The 15,698-nt window shown below is 43.7% G+C and overlaps 1 non-coding gene across 1 annotated transcript; it reads right to left on the bottom strand.

Annotated features, from left to right (window-relative positions):
* Positions 1-270: 270 nt before the first annotated feature.
* LOC123463284 lies at positions 271-461 on the bottom strand. Its single transcript, XR_006638864.1, has one exon. It is a non-coding gene; the product is annotated as a U2 spliceosomal RNA (small nuclear RNA).
* Positions 462-15,698: the final 15,237 nt, after the last annotated feature.

The raw sequence follows: 15,698 nt of genomic DNA, 5'->3' as shown, positions 1-15,698 counted from the left end.
CAGCTGAAGAATCTCTAACTTTAGGCATGGAATTTAGGTTTAGCCTGAAAATTCTTTCCTACATACGCACATCTGTATCCACATACTTTAACATTCTCAGTACCACTCAAAAAGCATTTTTAATGAGCATTCTATGTCCCAATATTGAAAAATCTTTTTCCAGTTCCTTCAGACAATTCATCTCACCCCATCATTAATTGTCTTCCCTCTCTCTCTCTCTCTCTCTCTCTCTCTCTCTCTCTCTCTCTCTCTCTCTCTTTTACTCCCCCGAGGGAGTGCACCATTCCTGGAAGTACTGCAATACCAGGTGGATGTGTGGAGTGGACGGAGTAAGCTCCTATTCCAACTCCAAGCTCCAAAAATCCATTTAATATACTGTCCTCAGATAGAAGACATATCAGATATTAAACTGATAAGAATAGATACTACATGTGATCTTAGCCAAAAGGCCGAGAAGCGATTATCTTTCTTATAAGTCTATTAAAAAATTACACCAAATTAATCCTATTACTCACTAACAAGTGAGTAGTCTAACAAAATTTTATGACATTAATATCAATAAGACACTAAATTAAGGCAAATATTGTTGTTATCTTGAGGCAGGCTGACCTAGAAGTCAGGTCAGTTACCTCCTCCTTTTAAGTAAGAGGACATTACAAGCTTTTTAAAAAATATCTGACAAATTATAAGTTACCTCTTTTTTTATTTTTATTAACATTTTCCATGATTATAAAACATATCCCATGGTAATTCCCTCCCTCCCCACCCCCACACTTTCCCATTTGAAATTCCATTCTCCATCATATTACCTCCCCATTACAATCATTGTAATTACATATATACAATATCAAACTATTAAGTACCCTCCTCCCTTCCTTTCTCTACACTTTATGTCTCCTTTTTAACTTACTGGCCTCTGATACTAAGTATTTTCATTCTCACGCAGAAGCCCAGTCATCTGTAGCTAGGATCCACATATGAGAGAGAACATGTGGCACTTGGCTTTCTGGGCCTGGGTTACCTCACTTAGTATAATCATTTCCAGGTCCATCCATTTTTCTGCAAATTTCATAACTTCATTTTTCTTTACCGCTGAGTAGAACTCCATTGTATAAATGTGCCACATCTTCATTATCCACTCATCAGTTGAGGGACATTTGGCTGGTTCCATTTCCCAGCTATTATAAATGGAGCAGCAATAAATATGGTTGAGCATGTACTTCTAAGGAAATGAGATGAGTCCTTTGGATATATGCCTAGGAGTGCTATAGCTGGGTCATATGGTAGATCAATCTCTAGCTGTTTTAGGAACCTCCACACTGTTTTTCACAATGGCTGGACCAGATTGCATTCCCACCAGCAGTGCAGAAGGGTTCCTTTTTTTCCACATCCCTGCCAGCATTTATGATCATTTGTTTTCATGATGGTGGCCATTCTGACAGGAGTGAGATGGAATCTCAGTGTAGTTTTAATCTGCATTTCCCTGATGACTAGTGACGTAGAACACTTTTTTAGATGCTTATATGCCATTCGTATTTCTTCCTTTGAGAACTCTCTATTTAGCTACATAGCCCATTTTTTGATTGGCTTGTTTGATTCCTTATTATTTAACTTTTTGAGTCCTTTGTATATCCTAGATATTAATCCTCTATCAGATATATAGCTGGCGAAGATTTTTTCCCATTCTGTAGGTTGCCTCTTTGCTTTTTTCAATGTGTCCTTTGCGGTGCAAAATCTTTGTAATTTCATTAGGTCCCAGTGGTTAATCTGTGGTTTTATTGCCTGAGCAATTGGGGTTGTATTCAGAAAGTCTTTGCCAAGACCAATATGTTGAAGGGTTTCCCCTACTTTTTCCTCTAGCAGTTTCAAAGTTTCCGGTCTGATGTTAAGGTCTTTAATCCATTTGGACTTAATTCTTGTGCATGGCGAGAGAGAAGAATCTATTTTCATCCTTCTGCAGATATATATCCAGTTTTCAAAACACCATTTGCTGAAGAGGCTGTCTCTTCTCCAATGAGTATTTTTGGCATTTTTATCGAATATCAGGTGGCTATAGCTACTTGGGCTTACATCTGGGTCCTCTATTCTGTTCCACTGATCTACATGTCTGTTTTTGTGCCAGTACCATGCTGTTTTTGTTACTATGGCTCTGTAGTATAGGTTAAAATCAGGTATGGTGATACCAACAGCCTCTTTTTTGTTGCTCAGTATTATTTTAGATATTCGAGGTTTTTTGTGATTCCAAATGAATTTTTGGATTGTTTTTTCTATTTCCATGAAGAATGCCTTTGGAATTTTGATAGGGATTGCATTAAATGTGTAGATTGCTTTTGGTAAGATTGCCATTTTCACGATATTGATTCTTCCAAGCCAGGAACAAGGGATGTTTCTCCACTTTCTAGTGTCTTCTGCAATTTCTCGCTTGAGTGTTTTAAAGTTCTCATTGTATAGATTCTTTACTTCTTTGGTTAGGTTTATTCCAAGGTATTTTATTTTTTTTGATGCAATTGTGAATGGGAGTGATTCTCTGATTTCATCCTCTGTGTGTTTGTTGTTAGCATATATGAAGGCTACTGATTTCTGTGTATTTATTTTGTATCCTGCTACATGGCTGTAGGTTTTGATGAGCTCTAACAGCTTGCTAGTAGAGTCTTTAGGGTCCTTTATGTATAGAATCATGTCATCTGCAAATAATGATAACTTGATTTCTTCCTTTCCAATTTGTATCCCTTTTATGTGTGTCTCTTGCCTTATTGCTATGGCTAAGACTTCCAAAACTATATTAAATAAAAGTGGGGACAGTGGACACCCTTGTCTTGTTCCTGTTTTTAGTGGAAAAGCTTCCAGTTTTTCCCCATTTAGGAATATGTTGGCTGTAGACTTGTCATAAATAGCCTTTATTATATTGAGATATGTTCCTTCTATTCCCAGTCTCTGTAGGACTTTTATCATGAAGGGATGTTGGATTTTGTCAAATGCTTTCTCTGCGTCTAATGAGATGATCATGTGATTTTTGTCCTTCAACCCGTTTATGTAATGTATTACATTTATAGATTTGCGTATGTTAAACCAACCCTGCATCTCTGGGATAAAGCCTACTTGGTCAGGGTGAATGATCTTTTTGATATACTCTTGTATTCTGTTTGCCAATATTTTGTTGAGAATTTTTGCATCTATGTTCATGAGGGAGATTGGTCTGTAATTTTCTTTTTTTTTCTATCTTTGCCTGGTTTTGGTATCATGGTGATGCTGGCTTCATAGAAGGAATTTGGTAGGATTCTTTCCTTTTCTATTTTATGGAAAAGCTTAAGAAGAAATGGCGTTAGTCCTTCCCTGAAGGTCTGGTAAAATTCAGCAGTGAATCCATCCGGGCCTGGGCTTTTTTTAGTTGGGAGATTTTTGATAACTGTTCGGATCTCCATGTTTGTTATAGGTCTATTTAAGTGATTAATCTCATTTTGATTTAATTTAGGTAGGTCATATAGATCAAGGAAATCATCCATTTCTTTCAGATTTTCATACTTTGTGGAGTATATGCTTTTATAGTATGTCCCTATGATTTTTTTGAATTTCTCTGGAATCTGTTGTGATGTTACCTTGTTCATCTCTGATTTTATTAATTTGTGTCTCTTCTCTCTTTCTTTTGGTCAGATTTGCTAAGGGTTTATCAATCTTGTTTATCCTTTCAAAGAACCAACTCTTTGTTTCATTAATTCTTTGGATTGTTCTTTTTGTTTCTATTTTATTAATTTCTGCCCTAATCTTTATTATTTCTTCCCGCCTACTGATTTTTGGTTTGCCTTGTTCTTCTTTTTCCAAGGCTTTAAGGCGAAGCATTAGGTCGTTTACTTGCGACCTTTCTAATTTCTTAATATAGGCACTTAAGGCTATAAATTTACCTCTTAGAACTGCCTTCATTGTGTCCCAGAGATTTTGGTATGTTGTGTTCTCATTATCATTTGACTCTATAAATTTTTTGATTTCCTTTTTGATTTCTTCATTGACCCATTCATCATTTAGTAGTGTATTGTTTAGTTTCCATGATTTTGTGTATGCTCTATAGCCTTTCTTGCTACTGATTTGTAGTTTAATTCCATTGTGGTCAGATAGAATGCAAGGGACTATTTCAATTTTCCTAAATTTGTTAAGATTTGCTTTGTGTCCTAATATATGGTCTATTTTAGAGAATGTTCCATGTGCTGCTGAAAAGAATGTATATTCTGCAGCCTTTGGATGAAATGTCCTGTATATATCTGTTAGGTCCATTCCTTCTATGACCTCATTTTGTCCAGATGTCTCTCTGTTTATTCTTTCCCTGGATGACCTGTCAATTGATGAGAGTGGGGTGTTAAAGTCACCCACCACCACTGTGTTTGGTGGTATCTGTGACCTTCGTTCTAATAGTGTTTGTTTGACGAATTTGGGAGCCCCCATGTTAGGTGCATATATGTTTAGGATTGTAATGTCCTCCTGTTGGAGTGTGGCCTTAATCAATATAAAGTGACCTTCCTTATCTTTCTTGACTAACGTCGGACTAAAGTCTACCCTGTCTGATATTAGGATAGCAACCCCTGCTTGTTTTCTAGGCCCATTTGCTTGAAACACCGTCTTCCAACCTTTCACCCTAAGATAATGTCTATCCTTTGTAGAAAGGTGAGTTTCTTGGAGACAACAAATTGTAGGATCCTGCTTTTTAACCCAGTCTGCAAATCTATGTCTTTTCGTTGGGGCATTGAGACCGTTGATATTAAGAGATATTATTGAAAGGTGTGTATTTATGTTTGCCATTTGTGTGTGTGTGTGTGTGTTTCTGGTTCTATCTGTGGTCTCTTCTGTTAACTGGTATTTGAGTATAGCTTGTTTTTTCTAGGTTCCTTATATGTGTGCTTTTCCTTTTGTTCAGCATGGAGGATTCTCTCAAGTATTTTCTGTAGAGCTGGTTTTGTCTTCAAATACTCCTTTAACCTGCTTTTGTCATGGAATGTCTTTATATCTCCATCTATTTGAATGGATAACTTTGCAGGATAATGTAACCTTTGTTGACAGTTGTTATCTTTCAGAACTTGGAATATATCACTCCAAGCCCTTCTGGCTTTAAAAGTTTGTGTTGAATAATCTGCTGTAATCCTGATGGGCTTGCTTTTGTAGGTAACTTGATTTTTCTCTCTATCTGCTTTCAATATTTTTTCTTTGGTGTGTGTGTTTGGAAGTTTGATTATAATATGGCGAGGAGAGGTTCTTTCTGGGTTTTGTCTGGCTGGGGTTCTAAAGGCTTCCTGTATCTGTATTGGCACCTCTTTCCCAATTTGGGGGAAATTTTCCTCTATGATTTTGTTGAAGATGCCTACTATGCCACTGGAGTGGAGTTCTTCTCCTTCTACTATGCCCTGAATTCTTATATTGGATCTTTTCATAGTGTCCCGAATATCTTGAAATTCCCACTCATACTTTTCTATAAGTTTGTCTTTCTCTTTGTTGGACTGCATTAGGTCTGCCACCTGGTCTTCTAGCTTAGATATTCTGTCCTCTCCCTCAGCCATCCTACTGGTGAGATTTTCTACAGAGTTTTTTATTTCATTAACTGTGTTCTTCATTGCTAGTAATTCTGACTGGTTTTTCTTTATTATTTCTATTTCCCTATTTATGTCTTGAATTGCCTTCTTTATTTCATGAAATTCGTGTCCTGCATCTTCTTTGATTCCTTTTATTTCCTCTTTAAGTTCCTCTTTGACTCCTTTGATTTGTTCTCTGACCTTCTTTGACCATATTTACAATCATTCTTTTGAAATCTTTTTCAGGCATTTCCTCTAACTCGTTCTCACTGGAGGTCATTTCTGATGCATTAATATCTTTAGGTGTATTTATATCATCTTGCTTTTTAGTGTTTCTTGTGTTATAATGTATATATTTTTGCATCTTGGATTAAGTTAATGCTTGGATTTTCTAGCTAGCTGTGTATTATTAGCTGTATCAATTGATTTGGTGTAATATATTTTCAGGGGAGGACCTTAAGGTGTTAGGTGTGGCTCTTAAGACTCTCTGAGTATCTACAAAGATGTTCTTAGGGGTTGAGTTTCCCTGCTATAGGAGTATTCAAGCAGGCTGAGTGGAATAAAATACGGGTAGATTCTAAAATTTAACTAAACACTGTACACATTCAATCAAAAACAGCCCCGAGTATGTATGCAAGAGTAGTTATTATAATGACCAGATCCTCTATCAACAAAGAGGTTTAGATTTCTGGTCTGATGAGGGATCCAAGTCAGCTTGTGACCAAGTGAGACCCTTCCGTGGTGCAATCCCAGTTACCTTGGGTGATTTTGGTCTCAGTCAAGTTGCTGTCTGGGTCGTCGGGCTGCTGTTCTGATTTCTGGAGCTGGGCACTTGCTTTTCCTATGGGGCAAACTGAGCCGCTGCTGCTGCCTCTGCTGCTGCTGTAGCTGCCACTGCTGAAGCTGCTGCTGCTGTGTCCACTGCCGCTGCTCCCCCTGAAGCTGCTGCCGCCAAGTCTACCGCTGCTGCCACTCCTGGGTCTGCTGCTGCTGGGGTCGCTGTTACCGGTGCCGGTGCTGCTGATGTTGCTGCTCAACTCTGCTCCTGCTTGGGTCCCGTTGTCAGGCCAAGTTGACGTGGCCGGGTCCCAGGCCGCTGCTCTGTTCGCTGGAGCTGGGCTCAGGCGGTGGGGGAGGGGAGGGAGCTGCAGCTGCTCTGGTTCTCTCGCTGCTCCAAGCGTTCTTCTACCTCGCGGTCTGCTCCTCTGCTGCTCGCTGCCGCTCTCCCCTCACGTTTCCCGAGTTGCGGAGAGCGTGGTGTGAGGGGAAGCTCCCGTACCTGGCTTTTCCTGCAGCTCGAGCTGAGTCTGGCGGCTTTCTGCTGCGCCGCGGCCGCGGCGGTTGGGCAAGCTGTCGGAGCCGCTTTTCCCGCCTGTGCGGGCTCTGGATGCCTTATAACTCTTCTACTTCCCTGCTGCCGCTTCAATTTCCTATACACCTCACTTTTTAGTAAAAGTGTGTATTTTGCTGAGTTTTTATGGTCTTTTTCCCCCCTAGGCTGCTTTGGCGTGGTACCTACGCCGCCATCTTAACCGGAAGTCCATAAGTTACCTCTTTAGAGGAAGTTTTGTTGTTTTTAATGATCCTGTATGTAAGGTGAACTTGACCTAGAACAAATAATCTGGAAAATTCACTCCTTAAAAGACATTTAACTTTTCCTTTTTAATTTCTATGCTTAGGTCTTTGATTTCCTTGAAATCGTTCTCTAGAAGAGAAAGGAATGTCACCTGCGTCCATCTCATCTCTTTAGTTACAAACAGTCACAAACATGACACGACTAGCAAGCACAATGAGCACACATAAACACATATACACACACATAAAAAGAACAAATCTCCTGATAAAATTAAAAAGAACTTGAAGCAATCTCAATTCCTTGTGTTTTTAAAATATCTTACTATGGCAATTAGCTCCTTTTTACTCTTTGTTAAATTTTTTTTTTCTTTAACCTGTGTTCCTTATGCCTTTAGGGAAGTTTTAAGCCTTTCAACAAGTTATGCTTACTTAGGTTCTGTCCCATGATAGAAAAGGAAAGAGGAGAAACGGCAAGACCAGAGGGCAACATTCCCGGTCAGGGAACCGGCACGGGGGGTTTCCCGGTGGGCCTACCGTGAGCCTAACCGCAATGTTAAGAGCTGGCAGCCACTCTAAGAGCATTTACTGGCTGCTGCGTACCCAGTTTTGTTGATAGGAAGAGAGGCTAGATAGGTCTTTGCCAATTCCTGAATGGGCTGTCGGGATTCGCACAGGGAGCTAGGGGCCTTCAGCCAAAGCCAGAGGGTAGCCCTGGTCAAGAGGCTTCAGTTGCCCTGTCGCTATGTTGCAATTCCACACGATGGCACCAACCGAAAGTAAAAGGAGGAAGAGAAGTGTAAAAGGAAGTCCCGCAGTTCTTGTGCCTTGAAAAAAATGACTCAATAGTCCTTACTTTAATTGCCTAAAATTCATCGCTTACCTCAAATGGATCAGTTTCGCAGGTGGGCTTTTCTGTGTCGATCACGGTGCGGGTCTGTTCTACAGGGGAATTGCCTGTAGTGACCTCTATGCAGACCTTCACTCACCCCTCCGGTGGGGTGGCGGTCTAATGGCTGGGACGGCCGTCCACTTGAGCGACGTTCAGGTCTTTCTTCGTACCTCAGCCTCACATTCGGGCGCCATTTGCCCCGGCCAGCGGGGAATTGAACAAAGAAGCGAGGTGAAAATCAACCTGAATGAAAGTAGGCAAACAGACACAAGAAGGAGACCATGCTAGACATTTGTCACGGCCTCGAGAGTTTATTCTTACACATAGGTTTATATGGGGTTGTAGGGGGAAGGGGACATGGCCAGGGCAAGGACTTGTCAGGAAACCTAGAGGGGATGTAATTAGGTGTTCATCTAATCTTGCCCAACTGGCTTAACATCCTGACTGCACCAGGTTTCACATCCTGACCATAAACTGGCTTTTTGCAAAAGATAAGATTCTGTAAGTAGTCTGCTGACCAGTTCCAGAAGTACCTAACAGAAAGCTGGATGGACCAGCTTTCTGAGTAATGAGTCAGTTTATGAGCAGGCCCAGGCAAAATGGAGAGGCTTTTGCTCTATGGCTCCCGACAACCAAGTACCACAGACTTGGTGAAATAAGTAAGAAAAATTTATTTTCTCACAATCCTAGAGATTCAAAGTCCAGATCAGAATATCAGAAGTGCTGCCTACCTGAGCGTCTGTCCTTGGCTTGCAAATGGTCATCATCTTTTTGAGCATTTATATGACTCTTTAGCTGTGGGTGACAAGTTTTTTGCAAAATCTCTCTGACATGAACATCAGTCATGTGGTTAGAGTCCACACTAATGATCCCATTTCACCTCAGTTACCTCTTGAAAGATCACATCTCCAAATGCACTCCCTGGGGAACTCTGGGTTTGGGTATCAGTGTGTAAGTTTTGGGTAGAGGGTGACTGGGTAAGGGAGGGCAATGGCTGAACTAGAATAGTGGAGGCAGGGATGGCGAGCAGGTGCCCTGGGGCAGACATGGAAGGTCACGGATTTGAGCTGCATGGTGGGTGGGCACTGAAGAACAAGAAGGTTCTTTGCAGGTTAGGGTTGTGATGTGCATACATAGACTGAGGGCTGCTTTCCCATGCCCTCGCTCTCTCTCTCCTCCCTTTACTTCTTTTTTACATTGTTTTTTTTTTAAATATTTATTTATTTATTTTAAAGATAAAGAAAGAGAGAATGGGAGTGCCATGGCCTCCAGCCACTGCAAACGAACTCCTGACGCATGTGCCACCTTACGCATCTGTCTTAGTTGGGTACTGAGAAATCGAACCTGGGTCCTTTGGCTTTGCAGGCAAGCGCCTTAACCATTAAGCCACCTCTATGGCCCCTCCCTTTACTTCTTAATATGGCAGAGATAGAGGGGTGTTCACCATAATTTGAAAACTGAAGGTCTTAAAGGTTGAAAGGCACATGAAACTACTAAGAGTCCAGCCCAATGCTACCATTTGGGTGATGATCAAACAGAGGCCAGAGTGGTGAGGTGGGACTCAGCCACGTCCTATTAGCACATCTGAACTTCCTCTGCACCCTCCTCACTTCTGTGGGACCATGGGGCTGGGAGCATGTTTCCACAAGTGCGTGTTCCTGGCAAAAGTAAGATATCCAGTGCTGTGTGTCTAAAACATTCCTTTATGTTCCAAAAAAAACCCAAACAAACAAACAAAAAAACCAAGTAAGGAGGGATAATGGAGGTGGATCTATACCTCAGTAAATGTTATTTATTTTTTAAAAAAGTAATTTCCCAGTATGGCAGTGAAAACTGAGTGAACGTGTGCTGTGTTCCTTGCATGCTGGATCTGCAGTGAAACCAGGCCAGCTGATAGTCAGCGCTTGCATGCACCAGCCCATAACGCTCACTCTGTCCTGCCCAGTGTCACCCGTCCATCATGCTGCCACTGACTCTCTGGCAAGGTTACCAGTCCCTGTCGAGCTTCCATAAAGCTACTGTGTCACATGGTACCTCTGAGTATTTTTTTTTTTTTTTTTTTTTGGTATGTTGACAACCTACTCCACTTTCCAATCCCAACTGGGCTGTGGACAAGACAATCACTCCCTAAGCCTACTGCTTTTGTGTGGGGGCAGAACTTCTCAAGCCAAAAATCTACAAACTCTTGACACTGGGACATATGGCTTCTCAGAATTTCCTGCCATCGCTGGGGTAACATGCACTGAACCTGAAATAGTGACTGGAATCACCCGGTGATCGAAGACGCGGCCTCTTCTCCGCTCTCCGCACATGCAAGGACGTCCTCGGGTTCACGGACGCCGCCCGGGCGCTCGGTGGGGGAGGGAGCAGAGAGCGGACCGCGCACGAGAAGCGGTCGGAGCGCTGAGCAGCCGCTGTCTCCGCGAGCTGCGTCTGCGCTCACGCTGCCCGCCGCTCGGAACTGCGCAGAGGCAAGGGATGAGTCCCCACTGCAGACCTGCCTGTCGCTGGCCTCCGAACTGAGACAGTCTGCGCAGTGGAAGCCCCTCCGCCCTTCAGCGCAGCCCAGGAAACCTCCACTTGGGCCTGGTAACAGTTAATACCTGGTTCGTTACTTTTTTAAATATTTAATTTTATTTATTTATTTATTTGACAGAGAAAGGGAAAGAGAGAGAATGGGCATGCCAGGGCCTCCAGCCACTGCAAATGAACTCGAGATGTGTGTGCCTCCTTGTGCATCTGGCTAATGTGGGTCCTGGGGAATCAAATCTGTGTCCTTTGGCTTTGCAGGCAAGCGCCTTAACTGCTAAGCTATCCCTCCAGCCCCTTGTTACTTCTTTTTAACCATAAGAGGGTGATAAAGCTCTCCTTCCCCACACAGTCCTCACTAGGGTGGGCTCTGGATAGGAAGAGTAAAGTGTAACTCTTCTTATCCAATGTGGAGGAAGCAATGTCTGAACCTACCCCTTGGAGCCCCAAAGTCCTGCTCCTGAGTTAGCTACCTGAGACATAAGAGGCAAGTCCCCTTAAAACTCTGGAATCTAATATCCCCTTCAGGCAAAGGGACACAAGGTTAGTTCCTAGCTCATAATAGAATTTTGGTATATGTTCAGCTATTTGTTTGGTTTCACTTTTTTTTGCCTCCCATTTGGTTGGGGCAGGAGTGCTCCCTTCCTGGTCAAAGGCCATGCCCATCTTCAGATAGCCCAGTGTGATTAGGACTTGGGGATTTGAGGTAAGGAAAACATTCCATGAAAGCAGAGCCTAGAGTTAAACACTCACCTAGAGTCCAGAGGGTCTATTGGCCCATTTCCACTCCCTAGGATGAGACAATGCATAAACATCTGTGGCCAAGGTGCAAGTTACAATGGGCTGGAAGATTCTCTACTCAGGGTCCTTCTGACAGCTAGCTGGTCATAGGCTCAGAAATACAAGGTCTAGATCCCATAAAGATGTCTTGCCATGAGAACTGATATTATTGGTCACATTGCCTAGTCCAACCTAGAAGGATAACGAATGCTAGACATCTAAGGAGATGAGCCAAAAGCTGGATTTAAATGTTTTTTCCTTCAGTGCTGGGGATCCAAACCATTGCTTGCTCTTGCTTAGGCAAAAGTCCTACCACTCCTCTGCTTCCCAGGCCTTCTAAAAAATAATTGCTATTGAGCCCCATGGAACACCAATATCGACCCATGAGCAGTGTAATCCCCAGCTAACAGCTATTAAAATTCTGAAGCCAGTTGTCTCCAGGAGACACAAATGCTCACCTTAATTTGTGGTGTGAGTGATGGGATAGACTTTTTCTTCTTTTTGATGCAGCGTTGGTATTTACCCCCACAGCTTTCTTTCCTCTTCTCATTTTCTAAGCACACCTTTCTGCATTTTTCCCAACCCATAGCCACATGTTCTGAGCCACCCATCTAGCAAAATAAACAGATGAAATGCATGAAGGAGGAAGCTAGCAATAATACTGGTTACAGAGAACATCGAACTTGACCCCTGCTAGCTCTCTTGGAAATGCCACAGATTCGTGGATGTGGAGCTCCTGCTGCTGGTGGCGCCATGTGGTAGACAGGAGGATGTCTCTCCCTCCTCCAACCAGCTCTGACTTTGACCCCACGCTCAGAATGTTGCCATTGTTGCCAGTTTTCACGGGGTCACTAACTCTATTCTCCCATGACTTCAATTATGCATTCCCCCCCCCCCATTCCATACTCATTCCACAGCAGCTTGCTGAGTACCTGTTGAGTGCCAGGCACCGGGCAAGGTACTTGTCACAGAGGATGCCCAGAGCAGGACTCAACACTGGGTGATGGATTTGGAGCGCTGGCCTGCAGGCTGTCACCCTGCGTGGGGTAATAATCCTTTGCCCTCCTCCAATTCATTATCTGTTCCTCAGCACTACTGAGGTCTATTTAAAACACGGCAGACCCAAGCACTTGGGTCCAAGTAGGAAACATTGCTATATTGTTTAGAATGACAAATTCTCTCTTGTCTTCTTCCAAAATCTTCTCCTAGAAGACAATTCCCATTTCTCAACTGAAAAATTTAAAAAAAATCATATTGACTCTTACTTTTCTATTCCAAATTCCTTGAGCCAATGCTCATTATCTCTCTCAATTGTCCCCCTGTGGAGGGTTCCAGAAGAGGCAGATCTGGGTAGGCAAAGGAAAGAAATCTTAGTCAACTCCCCCCACACCCATCCGAGCTAGCCTCTCCCCATCTGCTTCTGTAGCGGGATTGAGGGCTTGCCCTTCTCATCCAATCAGATCGCTTTTGAGCACCCTGCCCAAGTATGGGTGGATCTGTCCTCTAAACCCAGGCCAATTGACTGGGATGCCTGGGGTAGGTGTGTCCAGGTGTCCTGGCACAGGAATTCTAAGTATATCTTCTCTGACCCATGGGGGAAGGGGGGGTGCACAACACTCTTGGGTCCTCCTTGATCTCTCTCCCACCGCAGCAGGCAGCCCAGGTGAGAAGAGACATTTTACTTTTTTAAAAATATGTATTTTTAAATACATTTACTTATTTATTTATTAAAAAGAGAGATACAGAAATAGGCAGGTAGAGAGAGAATGGGTGTTCCAGGGCCTCCAGCCACAGCAAAAGAACTCCAGATGTGTGTGCCCCCTTGTGCATCTGGTTTATGTGGGTCCTGGGGAGTGGAAACTAGGTCATTGGCTTTGTAAGCAAATGCCCTAACCGCTAAGCCATCTCTCCAGCCCCACCTTTTACTTTTTAAAAAACATTCTAGCCATGCATGGTGGCGCACGCCTTTAATCCTAGCACTTCGGAGGCAGAGGTAGGAGGATCGCTGTGAGTTTGAGGCCACCCTGAGACTATATAGTGAATTCCAGGTCAGCTTGGGCTAGAGTGAGACCCTACCTTGACAAACCAAAAGAACAAGAAAAAAGAAAAAAAAAAAACAGGTATGGTGGTACATGCCTTTAATCCTAGTTTTCAGGATTCCCAAGGTAGGGGGATCACTGTGAGTTCAAGGCCACCCTGAGAATACATAGTAAGTCCAGATCAGCCTGAGCTAGAGTGAGACCCTACCTTGAAAAACTATGTAGTGGCCTCTAGCCACTGCAAATGAACTCCAGATGCATGCATCATCCTGTGCATCAGTCTTAGGTTGGTACTGGGGAGTCAAACATGGGTCCTTAGGCTTCATAGGCAAGTGCTTAACCACTAAGCCTTATCTTCTCCAGCCCCAACTTTCTACTTTTTATTACTGTCTTTTTTTTTTATTTTTTATTTATTTATTTATTTTTTATTTGAGGTAGGGTCTCACTCTAGCGCAGACTAACCTGGAATTCACTATGTAGTCTCAGGGTGGCCTCGAACTCATGTCAATCCTCCTACATCTGCCTTCTGAGTGCTGGGATTAAAGGTGTGCATCACCATGCTTGGCAAAGTGCATGTTTTTTAAAAGCCTTTTCTTTTCATTCTTTCATTCATTCTTTCTTTCTTTTTAAAATCTAAGACCAATGTCCATTTTCATGGGCTCCTGGGCTCCCTTCTCCTCACTTTACCTTCTCCTCCTCAGCCCTCAGTTTTCTCCTGCCCTCACATTTTTGTTGTATCTGAATAAAATGTGTTATTTTAAAAAATCATTTTCTTGAGTCTGGAATTGCCAATTCTTTGGTTAGTTGGCAGATACAAACTCAGGGCTTGGGGTTCTAGGAAGCACCTTAGAACCCCACATTTCCCCATTACACCCCCCCTCACAACTGCAGCCCCCACCCCATGTCCTGATTGCCCTCCAGAGTTTTAGGTAGATTAACCCTCCTCTTCCTCTTGCTCCTCCTCTTCCTCTTCTTGAACAGCTGAAGGATTAATTGGAAAGACTTTCAGCTTGCCAGACTGATCCAACACAGGATGTGGTCTCCAGCAGCAGTGTACCAACAGGGCATGATGCACCACAGATGTAGCCTGGAAAGATGGCTCAGTGGATAAAGTCATCTCTGCTCCTGCGGAAATACCCCAGTGCCATCCCAGGGCCCTTCCTAAAAAGCCAGAAGCCTGGGATGTCCTCTGTAATTCCAGCAAACAGATGCTGAGTAAGATGGGGGAGGGGAGTGGGGGAAGGCCAGGGAATTTCCCTGAAGCTCTTGGTGAGCTCAGCCAAGAACAGCAGAGGAGAATCCAGAGTGGGAAACCCTGCCTCAGAGGAAGTGGACAGGTAAACGTGAACCCAAAGGTTGTGCTCTGACCTCCACACTCATGCTGTGGCACGCATGTACCTGCTCACACATGAACACACACACACGCATACAAATTAAAAAAAAATAAACACTGGAGCCCTCAAGAAGCCCGGGGGGAAGCATCTCCTTTCATAAGCTATTCTCCAGCCCACAGTGAGTCCTGCTGTAACTAAAGAGCTTAGACCACGTTCGATCTGAAACCCCAGAATCCTCAGCCCTGGCAGCTCCATACGCTGACCCTACTTTCCTGTGCTGGTAGACACCCACCGTCGCTCTACAGATTCACCAGCACGTGTGGTAAGACAAGAGCAAGGCGCCTCCTGTGCTCGCTTCAAGGGAGCCTTCCAAGCCAGCAGTGCAGCATTGAGCTAGAGACACTGGTTCCTGCAGAGCAGGGCACCCATGGAGGGGCTGGACATGAGAGAGCTGTGGGATGAGGCTGTGGGATGAAGGTACAACTACCGCCTGCGGAAGGGACTATGTATAGGTACCTGGTCCTGCAGCTATTTCTCCAGGTTCCTCAGTGAGAGACAGCATCATGACCATAGGGGACAGGCCGCCTGGGGGAATCCCGTAACTCTGTCTCTCCCCCTCACCTCCTCCCTTCTTCTTCCCAGCGCAGAGACCAAACTCACACCCTTTACACAGCACTCTACCACCGGGCTACGGCCCTAGCCCCAGAGACATAGCTTTAAAGCTTCTTGTCAGACCTCAGCCATCCCTGTGGACTGTTCCTATTCCTATGCATGTGCACTTTCCTAGCAGTCCTATGGGTAGGCTATCACTTCTTATGCCATTTCCCCTTCTCACCACAGTATGGTGACTTGGGGACGTCTGCACCAGGACCACCAAGACAGCTAAGACCAGGAACACAAGCTTAATGTGACCTAGGCAGGCTGTGGAGCGATTTGGTGGCATGCTGAATGTGCTGGGGAAGCTGAGTCTGCACTCAGGTTTTAATGACTTGGGTAGGGC

This window comes from Jaculus jaculus, chromosome 8 (genome assembly GCF_020740685.1).
Source record: "Jaculus jaculus isolate mJacJac1 chromosome 8, mJacJac1.mat.Y.cur, whole genome shotgun sequence".
Lineage (NCBI taxonomy): Eukaryota > Metazoa > Chordata > Mammalia > Rodentia > Dipodidae > Jaculus > Jaculus jaculus.
Note: the sequence above shows the minus strand (reverse complement) of the source record. Positions and strands in the feature narration are given on the sequence as shown.